We start from the raw sequence: 12,692 nt of genomic DNA on the forward strand, positions 1-12,692 counted from the left end.
TGGTTAAGTGGATAGGAAGATGACTGCTGGACAGATTTCAAAAAGTGGTATATAGTGGGGCAGAAGCAAGACCAAACCAGGTGACTAATGGTGTGCTGCAAAGTTCAGTGCTGGGATCAATGCTGTTTAATTTGTACATAAATGATATTGGAAATAACCTGAATGGAAATATACAGTTGTTTGCTGATGATACGAAATTAGGTAGAGTAATAGTTCATTCATCAAGGTGATGTGGAAAGTTTGCAGGATGTTTTAAATAGGCTGTCAGTATGGGCAAAATATAATGGGTATCAGTTTAATACGGAGAAATATAATGTTATGCATTTTGGGATAAATAGATTACAAGCTGTGTATCGCATTAATTTCTGGCTAGAGGGATCAGAACAAGAGGTCATTCCTAGAAGTTGAATTAAAAGTGTGCTTAGTAAGTGTGTGATGACTAGATTTTTTGCTTGGAGAGTTGTGAATGAGTGAAATGGGCTGCCAGAATCAGTTGTGAGTGTTAATGGGTTCAAGGAAAGGTATGATAGATTGTGTGGTTTGGGTCTCCTTCGATGACTTTTCAGACTCCATGGGGTGCCTAAACAATAATAATAACTAAAATTCTTTGCAAATGTAATCTCTATGGCACTTCAAACTACACATCCAGCTAGCTGCTTTCAACCATTCACCTAAGATTCACCTTGAGCCTTTTACACATTCTGGAGCACAAAGTTCCTTGTGTTAGCAACTTGGCCTACTCTTGACAGACTGTGAGATCTATTAACACTGGCCTCGAAGAACATAAAAGCTAAATTTATAATCATTTATATGGCACATCAGGAATGACAAACCATGCATGGGATATTCCTTCACATGGGATTAAATGGAAGAAGAAGACAACTGTGCTGCATAGAAGTTGCTGTAGTTCTGAGAGATCCAAACTATTAAACACTTCCCTAATCTAAAAAAGTATGGCTGCATTCTAAGACTACATCTGGTCTGACTTCTATGAATTAACTTCTTTTTTTTTTTATTTATTTATCTAGCTCTTAGAGGGACACCCTGATAGGACCTTCAGTCCTTTTCAGTTACAATTTGAATTGTTTCTATTACAATCTATTTCCTCCACATTGTTTTCATATTTTGAATCTCCTGTTTAATGATACAATTCGTCTATTTTACTCCTATATTCTTTATCCTCTCAAATTCAATATCAACGTAAGAAGTATCAATGAAAAAAAAGTGAAAAGAAGAATTAGAGAAACACCACATTGATATAACTGAGATACTAAAATAAAGAAGACAAAAAAAGGAAAAATACTTCTTAATAACAACTACAAGACATTATATTCAACCCACAATCAGGGAAAGGATGATGTACCTATAGTATTCACACATGAAGATAATCTTCTTGAATGGAAGGCAATTTCAAGCAGAGTGATGAAGGTAATCATCAAACAGGGAATTGGACAATGAAACCTATTTGTGCATATGGTACCATCTAGCAGAAGGGTCTACTGGGAAGAAGTGGAAAAAATTTTTGAGTCACTAGAGCAGCTAACAAAGTTAAAATTGGTCCTTGTCGACAATCCAAACAATAGAAGAAGAAATGAATATTACACCTACAGAAATATTTTGGAAGATTCTGGAGAAATGAGCAAAGCTAATAATAATGATGGTAAGTACTGCCTGGATTTCTGTTCAGGACATGGAGTAGTCATTACTAACACCATATGCACAAATTTGCAACATAAGTTGCAAATTTGTGCACATGTGAAAGCAGTGCTTTCATGCTAGCTCAGTACTTAAGATGACATAGGGAATATGAAATAGGAAGTAATCACTGTTTAGTTATGAACAGTCTTACCAGCATTTCTCCTATTTCCTTAAGCCTATAAGCACATGAACAACTGATTGTCAACATCCATTCACTGTTCAGCTTTCATTCCATCTACCTCGGTGCTTTTTTTTTTCTTTTTGTCTTTCCTACAGTTTTTGGTAAGACATACAACTGCCTTACCTAAAACATGTATTAACAGGTTCTTAACTGGTTCCTTCTTTTCTTCACCACCTGCCTATACACAGCACTCTCATACTAAAGGTTTTTAATCCTCTCATGTCTGTGTATGTGTGTGTGGGGGTATTTGTTTATACAGAAGTTTACCAGGTACTTGGCTTTTTTTTTGTAGCCTCTCTTTACTTTGGAGAATCTGAAAGTTGCATTTGTATTTTGAAGATGCATTATGGGAAGGGTAGTAACCCTTCCCATAATGCATAGCATTATACATGTCTGTAAGGATATGTGCTTTGCATTATGGGATACTAAGGCAAGTGATGTGAAATCATTAGCTTCTGTATATGAGTTGCCCCAGTCCTGAAAATACTTCAGGTGCAAACTTTGCTTACACTTGGATAAAGGATTAAACCTAGTATATAATTTCTTGATATCTTTAATTTATTTCTGGAGTACAGTTTCATCATTACGGTCCACACCTTGTAATTTTTTTTTATCCTAAATGCATAACTTTGCACTTTTCCACAATAAATGGAATCCATTATCATTTGTTAATGCTATCAGCCTATTTAACTCCAAAGACTCATCATGGGAGACCCAACTTATCAACGCAATATCTCCTTGAACTCACTGACAGAAAAAACATTTACAACTAGCACTTAGTTCACTCATTTTAAGAACTCATCTTGTTAAATACACAATAATACTGTTATTATATTTATTTATTTATTTGTTTTTTATATATTTTTATTATCTATTTATGACCTATTGATTTCTAATGACATGCTACACATAGTTGAATACCTTTATATCAAATGAATCATATCATGTGCTTTATCGTAATATGTGAATTTAAACATTTTAATTTGCTCCTTTGACTTATTATAACCTATCTTTGTCATAGGACAGCTTTCATAATGGGTCCAAAATTTTTCCGCTAATTAAAGTTGTATCAATTTAATAATTTTCATTACATCTTTGCCCTAGACTTCACTAAGTTCTTTCAAAAGAATTTATAATAATAAAAATAAATACAGATAACACAATAACTCTAGACTTCTGGGTTGGTTTCCATGTGTTTATAATGGATGTAAATAGTGGTTATTAGTTATTGAAACAAAGATAACTCAATTGCAGTCTTCTAAAGACAAAATAACAATTACCACATGCCATGATTGACAACTTGCTAAATTATTATTATTACTATTACATGACATCTCCAAGGAGTCATTGTAGGAGAACACCCTGCACTACAAATCCCACTACACTGCTTAATCCACAATCTACTAAATTCAAAATCCACCATCCACATTTTGCCATCTACCATGCACTAATAGTACTTTTGTATTTAAGAGCATGTGGCCTCTGACTAATTTTCCTGTATGTAGGATGAAAACCATGAGTTTTCATCCTACACACAGGAGAGAAAAAAAGCCTTGCCACCTCTGTCAATTATGGGCTTCCAGTTTATCAAGCTTTTACTCATCTCTGCACTAAATATAAGCACCACATCTCTTTCATGATTTTCAACTGATTCTGAATATAGTATTTAACATACACTTACAGTTCTCACTTTTCTAAACCCTGTCCAATTCAGCTCACTTATTCCTAAAATATCTATTCCATACTTTCCCATTTCCTTAATAATTTATTGTGTCTTTCCAGTTTGAAACATAGCTCTCGCATTCCATGTTGCAATTAATGTTTTCTGTTTAGGTAAAAATGGTGACTTCATCTGTTTCAAAGGTTCCTGTACACTTTATTGCAGAACACATCCCATTTATTACTGAACACATCTATGCATCCTCTTGCCTCTTATCACCCTTCACAAAAAATTAGGTATCATCAACACGTCAACATCAAAAACAAGTCTATAAATATTTGCTCTGATGAGTAATCACCTAGGCATGAATTACAAATTATAAGCAATGCTTTTCTTAAAAAAAAATGACTATAGTAAAAATACTATCAATCAAATTCTTTACAAGTCTTCACCTAAAGAATAAAAATAAATTAGATTACAATAAAACTTTAGCCATTCCTTACATCAAAAGATTATCAGAAAAAATAAACAGAATACTCCACAAATACATCATTAATGCCACCTTTAAACCTTCTACAAAATTAAAGTACATATTGAAATCATCAACTATTTAGAACTATGTGCAGAAATGAACTCATTCTTAAGGTTTAACTGAATAAATACAGCATGTATAAAGTAGTTAGCATATCCATTCTCCAGCCAAAATGGTGCAGGTACAAACTCCACCACGGGCATGGATGTTTGTGATTGTCTGTGAAAATACTACTGGTGGTGGTGGGTAGTAGAACAGATAATATTAAAATTGCAAAAACAAAGGAGTGATTAAACATGATGGTAATACTGGTAATACTGTTATTTTGGACCACACATTTTTTTGGTCACATTTATTTTAAAACAAAGTTATACCAACTAGTTTCACCAACTGTGGCTGCTGGCTTCATCAGGGTAAAACATGTATAAAAATAGTAAGAACACTTAAATGCTAAAAACTGTTAACACTGAAACCATAAAATAAACCGAATACAATTGTATTTTTTATAAAAACAGAGGAACGCGTACATCGCACGCATAGTGCATGTATGATCTGCTAGTTGTTGTGTAGGAATGATTTGTAGTTGGCGGCAAAATTCAGTTCTGGTATGTTGAAAGATCTAATAAGGATCTTCCAGATCTCGGGCAGAATCAGTCCTTGGTTTCTATTAAAATTTTGTTCTGATCGGAGAACAGTTGTGGCTTCTTTTATAATTCGGGAGCGGAAGTCCTCCTCTAAGTAGGGCATTGAGCTTTTATCCCATTCTATAATATGATTAGTCCTAGCAAAATGAAAGGCTAACCTCGATTTGTCTTCTCTGTTATTAATGACATCTCCTATATGCTCCTTCTTCCTGATTTCAAAACTTCTTGAAGTCTGGCCAATTTAGTTCAAGCTGCACGAGCAAGGTATGTTGTAAACTCTGGCATATTTAAAAAATGGATGACTGTCTTTTGGAGAACGTAAAAATTGGTAAATGGTTTGTGTAGGTTTAAAAGCTACTCGTATACCATGTGGCTTGAGAAATCTGGCAATCTTATTAGAAATTGTCCCTACAAACGGAATCCCAATGGTAGAATTATAATGTATATGTTCAGGTTGTCTTTGTGAGGGGTGGTCACAGGAAAGTATCTTGTGGATCAATTTCTTAGGATAACCATTCTTTGTAAGGTCATTTGATATCTGGGAAAGTTTAGCTTGGAAGTCTTTATCATCTGTCATAATGAGGGAGGCTCTATTTTTTAGCATGTGTACAATGCTGAGTTTCTGAGAAATATGGTGTGAAGAAGTGAAGTGTAAGTATCTATAAGTAAAAATAGAGCCTCTCTCATTATGACAGATGATAAAGACTTCCAAGCTGAGCTTTCCCAGATATCAAATGACCTTACAAAGAATGGTTATCCTAAGAAATTGATCCACAAGATACTTTTCTGTGACCCCTCCCCCCCGACAATGACAACCTGAAGATATACATTATAATTCTACCATTGGGATTCCGTTTGTAGGGACAATTTCTAATAAGATTGCCAGACTCCTCAAGCCACATGGTATACTAGTAGCTTTTAAACCAGCACAGACCATTCGCTAATTTTTACAATCTCCAAAAGACAGTCATCCATTTTTTAAATATGCCGGAGTTTACAACATACCTTGCTCGTGCAGCTTGAACTATATTGGCCAGACTTCAAGAAGTTTTAAAATCAGGAAGAAGGAGTGCACATAGGAGATTTCAATAATAACAGAGAAGACAAATCAAGGTTAGCCTTTCATTTTGCTAGGACTAATCATATTATAGAATGGGATAAAAGCTCAATGCCCTACTTAGAGGAGGACTTCCGCTCCCGAATTATAAAAGAAGCCACAACTGTTCTCTGCTCAGAACAAAACCTTAATAGAAACCAAGGACTGATTCTGCCCGAGATCTGGAAGATCCTTATTAAATCTTTCAACATACCAGAACTGAATTTTGCCGCCAATTACAAATCGTTCCTACACAACAACTAGCAGATCATACATGCACTATGCGTGCGATGTACGCGTTCCTCTGTTTTTATAAAAAATACAATTGTATTCGGTTTATTTTATGGTTTCAGTGTTAACAGTTTTTAGCATTTAAGTGTTCTTACTATTTTTATACATGTTTTACCCTGATGAAGCCAGCAGCCACAGTTGGTGAAACTAGTTGGTATAACTTTGTTTTAAAATAAATTTGACCAAAAAAAAAAAATAGTAGTCATTTATTCTTTCCTACAGTGATTAAACATTTTGGAGATCATACATTTAATTATGTATATGTGTTATTTATTCCATTAAACCTAGAAAATGATAATCAACTCATCCAGGAATTTTTCTACCATGGCTTACCCAGAAATATACTTTATTCAATGCAATGTAATTAATCTCCAATATAAATAAATAATAATTAATAATATATTTATTTATTTATTAATCTCCAATCAATAGCCAGAGCATGATTAGGAAGACTAGATTTAAGATAGTTATTAAATTTAATGTATCATCTGTATTCCTTTTAACAAAGAATTGTGCATCCAGTTATGCCTATTGATTGGAGATTGATTACACTGCATTGAATATACATTGCAGTATAATTGATGCCATGGCCCGGCAGTTGAGAAACACTGGTATAGATTATTCAGAGCAATGAGAAGTTCTCCTGGAATTTATCATTTTAGTTTCCTAACATTTTTCATGAATAAATATTTTATAGTGGAAATATTCTGAGGAGAATAATATTCATGAATGTATCAAAAAGCATCTGAACTAGCCTTCTTCTGAATTTAAACCCATAGGATGAATAGGGTAGATATTGAAGGGTAAAGAGTAGATTATAGAAGAAATATAGTAAGGTTTATAGAGAGGGCATAGTTGTAAGGCCAGAAATGAAAAGACCCCATGGCCCTCGAGTACTCTAATAGCATAAGGGTCATAAAGTAAGAAGAGTTGGCTGATAAGGCCTTATAGGAAAGATTAAAATAAGTGGATCTTCCTCAAAGTAGAAGAAGGAGAGGATAGATCCAGCTAGGGGTCCATGGGAGTGCCGCTTCCTTTACAATCAAGATGTTGAAAGTTTATTTTTCACTTAGTTAGAGTATAATAAAATTAGTTTAATCCTTTATCCAAGTGTGAGCATACAAAGTTTGTGCCTGAAAGTATCTTCAGGACTGGGGTAAGGTGGTACAATACCAGGGCAACTCGTTGCAAAGGTGGAGCAAGCTACCAACACTCCTATTTCAGTATCTCCTATAATGCAAAACACATCTCCTTGCGGATATGTCTAATGTTATGCATTAAGGGAAGGGCCACTACCCAGACTAGTTTCAACCTTTATTGAGGTCTCTTCAGTGGGAGCCAGGCCCAAGTGGAGATACCAGGCCGAAGCATTAGCAGGTCATCTCTACCTATAGGAGTTGCCAAATGGTGTGCCACCCTTTTTTAATAAATTACTCTGGATTTAGAGAAAGATGTTGAAAGTTTATTTTTCACTTGGTTAGAGTATAATAAAATTAGTTTAATCCTTTATCCTTTAGCTTGCTCCACCTTTGCATTAAGTTTCCCTGGTGTTGTACCACCTTACCCCAGTCCTGAAGATACTTTCAGCAGCAAACTTTGTTTGCTCATACTTGGATAAAGGATGTATAAAGCAAGGAAGTATAAAGAAAATTTTTCTGCTGAAATTGGAGATCAAGGTAGTCTGCATCTGGTTCTCAAATCTAGTAATACAGTAGTATCTCACTAATCTGAACTAATAAAAACCGTACTCGTTTAGATTAGTGAAAATTCAGATTAGTGAGTTTTCGCCCAAAAGACAACAATAACTAGTGTTTAAGACAAAAATAATAAGATTCTAATGGTACGTCAATTTAATTCTGGAAATAAATGAAGTAACTCATAGAAAAAAAAAAGCTACTGTACTGTAATGTAAAACTTAAAAAGTAATATAAGTTTATTTTAGTAAAAAATTTAGTTTGTATATATCTTTATTGTTGAGGATTTTGATTTAATAAAATTGCATAGTTCAGTACATAACTTAATTTGCATAAAAAATATCATTTTCTTGTACACAACACAAAGTTTCACAAAATAATACAAAAAAGTTTTTTTTTTAATTTCTCTCTAAAAAAAGTCACTGATTTTCTTTCGCTTCTTGGAAGCTAAACTGTTTTCGAATGGTTCTTCTAGGAGCTGCATTAGCAAAAAAGCTTTGTGGAATGGTGTATCATTCTGATTAGCCCATTCTATACACACATTAAAACTGTCAACTGCCTCTTCATGTTTTACTTTTTTTTCTTTGAATTCTTTATCGTCATAATTGTCTGCTAATTCATTCTGTAGCGTCATATTTATAATTTAAGCATCTGATTTGATTTCGAGTTCACTTTCAGTTCTACCTGTAATCCATTCCGTAACATCTGTTTGTGAAATTTCAACATTTGGATTTATATTTTTAACCAAATTATGCACGTTTTGAATTTCTGCTTTTTGTGTATCACCGTAGTTATCTTCGTAAATTCTAGAAGACCACAGTTTTCTCCATGATACTCGAATTGCTTCAGGTTTGAGGATTCCCAAGCAACATCAATTGAGAATGCTACATCCTGCAAATTTATATTTTTTACTGATGTGGTAACGTCATAATTTTGGGAAATTACATTTAAAAGCAGGTCTTTACGATCTTTTAATTTAATGGATTATATTATGTTCTGATCCATTGGGCAACAATGCAGTACAGTTAGTTTGGAGGCAAAATAACAGCACACAAAATAATAATATATAATAAATATAATAAAAATAATAAATAAAACTTTTTTTTCTTTCAAACCGCAGTTCGAATTACTGGAAGGTTCAGACTAAAGAGGTTCAGATTAGCGAGATACCACTGTACTTTATAATACTTGAATACTTTCTTCGCAAATTCGTATTGCAGTGTGTAAGTGCTTGTTTCGAAACCGGAGTGCCATGATTTTTTAAAAGTAATAGGCCTACAGATTTAAATTTTAATATGAATAAGAGACAAGGGACTTTGTTTAATTTTGGTGTTAAGAAATCTCATATTGAAGGTGTTTGCAATGCAACAAATAGTGATTCATCTACCTCGAGCCGACAGAGTGATCTCCAGGATGTACAAAAGGAGGTGAAAACTACCACCACACAGGAGAAAAAAGTCTGCATTTACTCATAGGTACTTATAATAATATTATAAATTTTTGGTGCTCAGAATGGGATATGTCAATGAAAATCAGCACAAATTAATTTAATGATGTTGGCCTGAGGAAACTACAATATGCTACAAGATTTCATTAGTCTAGTGACTGATAACTAATTTAAATGTAATTTTATATTTGTCAGCATGCCACACCATATACATAAGTGCACTAATATTCTTTATGATTATGCCATAATTATTTATTAATACTTATGTTAGTTTAATATATGAACTTTAAAAAAAATTGGAAAGGTATTTACGAGTAAATTTGTTGGGACCATGCCCTCATCTTATAAAAAAATAATTTACTGGGCCATGGTCTCACAAAGGTTGAGAACCACTACAAAGGTTGAGAACCACTGATCTATACAGAATTACTGGAAAGGCACCTGTTCCTTACAACCCCCCCCCAAAAAAAAAAAAAACTGGTATCAGAGCAAATTTCAAGAAGCTTGTGAAATTCTAATCAACCATCTTAATTTTTTCTTCTTATCATTATTACGTGACACCTCCAAATAGTCCAAAGATTCATTAAGGGAAGACACCTACAACTCTCCGACTCCACTACTCAATCCACCAACTACAGCGAACTGCATCATCTACAGCCCACCACCACTAGTATTTTCACAGACAATCACAAACATCCATGTCCACAGTGTGATTTGAACCCGCAGCCTGTTGGCTGGAGAGCAGATATGCTAACCACTCAGCCAACCAGGCTGACAACAATGGCCTAAAAATCTCAAGATATGGATAGTATGTAGTGCACCCATTAAAAAGTATTACGGTAGCAAATACTCCAGGATCTTAGTCTCAATATCATAAATTCACATTAAAAGATGAGAAAATAAGTGAATAATATTTATTTAAAAGCTATATATTTCAACATGAAAATTACAGGCCATCATCAGTGGCAATGCTAGTTAATTGCAAGGTAGAATGCAAACAATGGATTGATTTGAGAGATATTTTTTATGCCATACATAAAACAACACAAAGCTATAATTGAGGAAACACCATATTATTAGTTTTGAATTAACTGTATTAATTAAAAACTGTTATTAATTTTTAATAAACTTTAATGACATGTGATTACAATACGACTCTCCCAAATCTTAGTGAGAGGCAGTTGTTCCGATTCAAGTTCAAACAGTGAAGTAAGGATTCAGCGCTTTCTTTAAATAAATGTTCAAATTATAGTAATAAAGATGGAGTAAGAATGTTTCAGACTAGGTTGTTGTGATTTATATATATTTCATGCTGTGCAAGGCAGGATTTTTCAGATTTCCATTATCACTATAAATCTGAACATTAATTTAAAAATTCATTACTTATTTTTAATGATATTAACACCACCAAACAATTTTATCAAAAGATATTTTATTAACTGCTTTTTTTTTTTTTTTTTACAACATTAGAGGGTGCCAAAATAGGACTTTAGATCTTTTGTCCATTACAATTATTGTTTCAATTATTCACTGTCGTGTATACTAGCTGTGTTGTGCTCTGATGATGCTGATTTGAAATTCAGTGAAATATAAGGAGTTAATAAAACATCTTTTGATAAAAATGTTTGGTGTCATTAATACCGTTAAAAATAAGTAATGAATAACTGTGAACACCTAAGTTTATTTGTTAGATTGATTTTTTAAGAAAATTCTTAAATCTTACTTACTTACTTACATTCCAATTCAAATTTGGATCGGAATGATTGCCTCTCATTATCTAAGAGATTAATAATATTATTCTAATAATGGCCAATAATAATAATATTCTAATGGCAGGTATATGTCATTCTCACATATACTTGCCTCACTGGTGCCTTCACACTACTCAACTGCTTCCACCATAATTACTTAAGTTTTCCTGACTTTGTGTTCCAGCATGCTCGGTGAAGAAAGCTCTCTCTAGACACCTAACACTAAAACCATTTAGATTTAGTCCACCAGCATTATGCAAATCTTCTTTCCATCAAACACAGATCCTACACGATTCCTTCTGCACACAACCTATGTACTGATTCATTTGCTACCAACACCCACCTCTTCAGTTTGCCTATATCATAATGTGGCAGTAGACTTACAATCTTCACCTTCTTGTATTTCATTTTTGCTTTGTCTAATAATTCCTTTACATCCTCCTGCATAGAATACGTCTCACCTCTCAGATCATTAGTGCCAACAAAGACAATTAATTCTTTCACCTGACTTCTTCTGCATTTCTTTGTGCTTTCGTGTGAACTGAAGAAACCTTATAGGGGAAGTGTCTCTTAAAGAACAATTAGTCTTAATTTTTTTATAACAAATTGCCACTCTTATTTTAAGTATTGATTATGCCACCAATAATGCTATATCAATAAAAATTAATTAGAATTTGTTCTCTGGTTATTTAAAATAGGACAGTAGCTTGATGTATTTTTCCCCCCACCTGATAAACCTATTTAGAGCTATTCATACTTCTCAAATGGATAAATAAAATTGATTTGCTAACTAATATTGATTGGGATGAAAATATAGCATCAAGGAATAAGGAGAAATTGAAATGAATTTCTTTAGTTTTTAAGGGCCAACAATCATAGGCAATATGTAACAGAGGGCACACAAGTCACATCAGAACGTCTATGAAGAAGGGATACATGTGGAACTACAAGGCTGGTGATTTTGAAAAGCTTAAGAGACAACTGGGAGTGATAGCATGGAAAGAAGACAAAACTAGAAAGGAGACAAATGCTGCTTCTGCAATGATCAAGAGCTATTTAACAGTAGCAATGTCTGAGCGTATCCCAAAGGTGAAAAGGTTAAATAAGGTCGGAGTAAAATGGATGAATGAAGAGATTAAGTGTGAAATCTGGAAGAAGAAGAAGGCACTATGAATGCAACCCAAGATGAACATTGGTAATAATCAGTTGTGTGAAGAGTACAATGAACAGGCCAGAAAGGCAAATCTGCAAAGATCTGTTTTGGAAGCATTATTGTTTAACTTGTATATTAATGGCAATGGGAGCAGTTTAACTGGAGATGTGCAGCTGCATCTCATAGTCCTTCCCAACTTTGGGAAGAACTATGAGAAGCAGAACAGATGTTAAGGCTTTGCAGGAGTATCTCAATACACTATGCAAGTGGGCAAGTGAGTGGAGCTATCAGCTTAATGTTGCAAAGTGCAAGGTCTTGAAATTTGGCAGGCATAGTTAGAATACAGAGTATATAATTAATGAAGAAATTTTGAAGGAGGTGGAAGAGATGACAGATCTGTGAGAGATGGTGGAAAGAGACCTGAAGTTAACTAAAATTGTAAGAACATTCAATAGATTATGGCAATAACGAGGAGGACAATGACATGAAGCAGCAGAGAGGTTATGGTTTCCTTGTATAAGGCTTTAATCAGGCCACATATACTA

The 12,692-nt window shown here is 33.8% G+C and overlaps 1 protein-coding gene across 8 annotated transcripts in view; it reads right to left on the bottom strand.

The window, feature by feature from the left end:
- LOC150103932 (mitochondrial potassium channel ATP-binding subunit) overlaps positions 1–12,692 on the bottom strand; it is a 320,223-nt gene that overhangs the window by 194,863 nt on the left and 112,668 nt on the right. The gene's annotated exons all lie outside the window — the stretch shown is intronic.

This window comes from Typopeltis vanoorti, chromosome 8 (assembly GCF_054136105.1).
Source record: "Typopeltis vanoorti isolate ZY-2024b chromosome 8, IOZ_Tvanoo_1.0, whole genome shotgun sequence".
Classification (NCBI taxonomy): domain Eukaryota; kingdom Metazoa; phylum Arthropoda; class Arachnida; order Uropygi; family Thelyphonidae; genus Typopeltis; species Typopeltis vanoorti.